Raw genomic sequence first — 5505 nt, forward strand, 5'->3', positions numbered from 1 at the left:
AATAAAAGAAGAAAGAATATTCTTGTCCCTTCAATATATATTCAAAATGACAATAAGGTCAGTTACTTTAATTGACAGATTGATTAATAAAAAAAGCATTTAATTGACAATATAATTAATTAACATAATATATATAGTATATATAATATATACATAATATAAAAAAAATATATATCAGTATAATATAATTGTATGTTTCTTACTATTAGATTGTTCATTTAGGTTACTATATATTATATTTGGTTTATACATATAATAGTATAATATTGAGCTAACAAATAAATAACGTTAGAATTTTCAATAAGAAATACCAATATTATTTAATGAAATATAAACTATTGAAATTTTCGACATTATATATTCCTGTCAATCCAATAGTATAAAAATAAAGAATTCCATATAACAAAGAAAAATAATAATAATAAAAATATACAAAAGAAAAAGAAGTTAGTCATCGTAACGAAGATTTTTGTGCATTGAGTAAATCGCTTGAAATTTCAAGCTAAACTTGTGGATCCATGTATGTATGTGAACGTGAACGTACTCTCTCTTTTTCTTTTTGTTTTCTTCTTTCTACTGTTTTCTTTTTCAACGACATGTCGACCAGGAACAGTGATGTGCTAATAAATAATAACAGGCATTGTGTCAACAGAAATATTTGCTCGTCATGAAATTGTATGCATCGTCCAGAATGTATCGTTCTTACAACGTTGCTCACGCATGTGAAAGAGAGAGAGAGAAAGAGAGAGGATTGAGTATGTACTCGCATACGAGACTCTGCGATAACGATGCTTTTTATCAAATATTCGTTCTGAACACGATCGTTTCTGGAAAAACGAAACTTCCTTAAACTCGAAAGTTTATGTTATGTACGGATATGAGGAAAAATCTTGGAAAAAAAATAGGCGATCACGGATAAAAGAGTATTAGAAATTTCAAATGATTCGTTAGAATTTGAGAGATATCCATATAAAACTTGTCGAATTCGAAATAAAACGTTTTCGATAAGAAAAAAAATGTATACTTAAATCTCTTTTTCCATTCCCATGTGTCTCCTATAGACTTCCTTTTTATTGTCTGTCCATAGGTTAAAATTCATACGATCAAAAACGCTTTATTGAACGCACAGAAAGGACCGTAAGAATCTAAGAAGAACATCTTCTTTCTCTCAAAACTCTTATAATCGGCTAGGAACTCCTTCAAAGACAGATAGGCAACATGTGCCGTCTGTGGGTACAAGCCAGCCAATATCGAACTTTTGATCTATGTCTTTTTTCTTTACACACTTCGATTTTTCTTATTGATTTTTTCGTACTTTTCATCTGCAGAAATATGACTCGAGATTTTTGATGTAGGTTAAATGTAGAAATTATTCTATGCTTACGATATTAAAACTTTAAAATCTATTTTTTACTTTTTGTTCTCATATATGCATTAAAAATTTTCTCGAGTTTCAAAATTTTTTTTACTAGAGGAAGTATGTATACTGTTTTTTACCTAAGTTATTCTAATTAAAATATGATATTTTATTATATAACGTCAACTCACAATTTATTATTAACTATTATTTATTATTTATTATTATTTATATAAATAATTTAAAAAAAAGATTAAATCATTTAAAAAAATTATTTGTTTTCCTAGAAAGGAATATACATATTGTTTCATAATTGATTCCAATAAAAATATGGCATTTGATAATAAAAAATTGTTAAAGAACGTCATTCTAAAAAATATCGACTCACTTTCGACATAGAAGTTCAAAAGATTAATCAATTATGCCAAGAAAAACCAGTTAGAAAAAGTGTAACATCATTTCTGCGAGTAATTATATCCATAATATGTATACACGTATAGGTACTTACACACATAAATACATAATATAAACTAATGACCTTTCCGTTGTTCCGAAAAGCCCTTCAGGCGTATTCATTACTAAGGCGGTTCACGGCTTGCAACGCATTAAATGGCAAAAACGAGGGAGAATATGATCGATGGTTGTTCGGTTGCGTTCCATTATGCTGATCCTTTTGCGACACACATCATAGACCCCCATTAAAAATACGTTCACCAATAGTATGAAAATTTTCTTATTCTCGCCAAATATTTCCGCATGTTATCGTCATTATAGTTTTATTGTAATGTTTCTTATAAAAAAAAAAAGGAAACGAACGTTTATTTCGCTGAATGCTATTATACGTTAGACTAAGCAGTAAAAAGTTGTAAACAAAATATTTTTTTTCAATATTACATTTCGAAACATTATGAAAAGAATGTTAATATAGCAATCAATAATTTTACCGTTTAATTTTTAAATATAAAACGGTCTTTTCGATATTTTTATTTATTAAATATATCATATATAAAAATAATATTACATAAATATATTAAGCATTTATATTTTTATATATTTTAATAAACTAAAGTATTTTAATAACGAAAATAATAATATGTAATAAATTAGATACGATAAAGTAAATCGATATAATAATCTAATAATTATAATTTAATATTTAAATAAATATTTGTATATGTTTAATTAATGATAATATCATTAATAAAAAGACATACCTAGAATAAAAAAAATATTTCTTTTTAATGAAATATATAATTGAATAAAACATACATGATTGAGCACGAATTGATATAATAATCGATTTAAAAATTAGATCATTAAAATATATAAGCAGAAATTTCGTATTAGTATTTTCAACGATCAGCCGAGAATCAATATAAAAGCAATGTAATGTCTGTACGTGACAGTTTCAAAATGAAAGGTGACCTCTCTTTCTTTCTCTCTCTCTCTCTCTCTCTCTCTCTCTCTCTTACTCTCCTTTTTCTTCTCTTTTTTCCTCTCTCCCTCCTCGGTCTCTTTCTCTCTATCTGTCTCTCTTTTTTTATGACAAAGCGCAGCCACGAAAATCTTATTATCTTCGAAAATCTTTCTCTTCGATAAACTAAGCGATCTTATCAGGGAGCTGTCGAAAGTACTTGCAAGTATGTCGACTCGTGTCACCGACAATATTTTCTTTAATGCCATCGGACAAAGACCAATAAATCTAACACTTTAACTTTTTCCATATTTTATTTGTATATAATTTGTAGTTAAAAAACAAAATGGTACGATGCTTTTTTAACATATGAACGAATTACAAATTATTACAATGAAAAAAATAAACAAACAATAAAAAGTATAGAAATAAAACTGGAGAAAAAGATAAATAAAACAAATTGTTTAAATTCAATGAAGACATACGATAAATAAATAATGAATCGGTGGAGCTACATTGCATGAAATGCTTCGACAATCTGACTAAATCATTTTGAAATAACTTTAATATAATTTAGCACACTTTTTTTGAAGCCAACAAATGCATGTCAAAAACTGCTACGTCCATTTCATAGTAACAAAATGTTTGAAAGATACGAACGTGAACACGCAAAAAAAGGAGAGAAAGAGTGATGCACTATGGAACGATAATCGAATTGTCTGTTCATGGGATACATCCCGAACATCGTTAACGTTTTATACACAATTGTTTATCAAAACTGTTTACGATTAAATGTGTCAATGTCGTCGTTTAAAATGATAATTATGTCCCTGTACAGACACAATTTATTTCATTCGTATTTAAAAATTTACGTTAAATCGTATAATTCTAATTTGAGTTGTAAAATTTCCACATTCTCGACAGAGATAAATATTCGAAAGGACTTTCCAGATAATCCAAGATGGAAATATTTCAACTTGTTAGTATCATTATTAATTGAATTTGTCGTGTTTTGTCTTGTCTTATCTTGTACATTAACAGACAAGATTCGTTTTGTCAATTATTATGCATCCTCTCACGAAAAATGACGAGTACGAGCTTCAAATAAACGAAAGAAACATAGAAATCGTTGTTTTTCTCTGATTCTTGACTTATAAACTTGACACCAAAAGTACAACAGAGTATTTTTTACTTACAGAAAGAAAGTTAATTATAATCAGTGGAAAAAAATTGCTATCTTGTATCAAAATCATCCTGTATTTCTATTTCTTCACATTTATGCATTTCTAAATATCTCGAAACAAAAATTATAAACGTAATTTTTATTGCCTTTTATCACTTCAACCTGTAATATTGTCAAGTAACACTGTCAAGTACATTTTTGGTATTTATTTTCAATATTTATGAATTAGTATTTGTAACATTTATAAATACTTTTACTAATAAATAACTATTTTATAAAATAACTGTTTTACAAATTTATTTTATTTAATTATTTTTAAAAAATTTCTTTGAAGTTGGTTATCGAACATGCTATAATATTCTTAGAGTGATAAAGATTAATACAATTTAATGACCATATTTTACTAAACTTTAAGAATAATATCATAATTAAAAAAGAAAGAAAAATAAAGTTTAGTTTCGACTGTCTCGAGAGTAGTCAATCTAAATTCGAAAAAACATTCCTGATCCTCCCGTATCCAATAAAATTGGGATTAAATCGTACGGATCGAATTCCTCCTTCTTGTAATTACATTCGCTCTTTTTCTTCTCCTCGAACATTCCTTCAAATTGATCTTCTATGGATAACATTGCAGTTCTCGTGTTACAGAAAATTCAAAATCTAGGATCCATAAACATGGAGAAGGAGGAAAAGAAGAAACATCGATAGAAGCGTGTTAACAATAAAAATTAGATCCTAAGAAAGGCACAAGACAGAGATAAAAATAGATAAATATATAAATATATAGTTAGATAAAGCGAGAGAAAAAGAGAGAGAAAAAGAGAGAAAGATATAAATGTTGTAGTCAATAATTGATAGGTCGCAGTAGTTGCACCGATTGTAACAGCAGTAACCTAAATTAGATATTGCCATGGCACGATGATGACCTATATATACAGTGTATATATATATATATATATGTGTGTGTGTGTGTGTGTGTGTGTGTGTGTGTGTGTGTGTGTAGTTAAAAATTTACACTAATACATATTCGTATGTGTATGTGTGTAAGTTCGCGCAATTTTCAAGATGAATAGAGAGAGGACGATCATGTCGTCAAAGGGATTGAAAACCGAGAGAGAGAAAGAGAAAAAGTGAAAGAGAGAGAGAGAGAGAGAGAGAGAGAGAGAGAGAGAGAGAGAGAGAGAGAGAGAGAGAGAGAGAGAGTTGAGGTTGTAACAGGCATTGCCACAAAGCGGGATTAACGACGATGCTCGCTCGTACGGAATGCCTCGTAAACGTGACCCAAAGTTAGTTGATCTTTTGGTGGAACAGTTTGATCTACCGACAGCAGTTACGAGAGAGAAGAAGAGAGAGAAATAACATTAGCTTCTTGTTTTGAGAAATCGGCCGTGATACAAAGCAATAAAGAAGAATACTTAATATAGTTAAATAATGAGTAGGTATATGACATTGTTTTAATGTTAACCTTTTTGAAAGTATATACGCATATTGGAAAATCGATAAAGAGAAAATTCACGTGTTTCTCTCTCTCTCTCTCTTTCACTCTCTCTC

This window comes from Vespa crabro, chromosome 1, assembly GCF_910589235.1.
Source record: "Vespa crabro chromosome 1, iyVesCrab1.2, whole genome shotgun sequence".
Classification (NCBI taxonomy): Eukaryota; Metazoa; Arthropoda; class Insecta; order Hymenoptera; family Vespidae; genus Vespa; species Vespa crabro.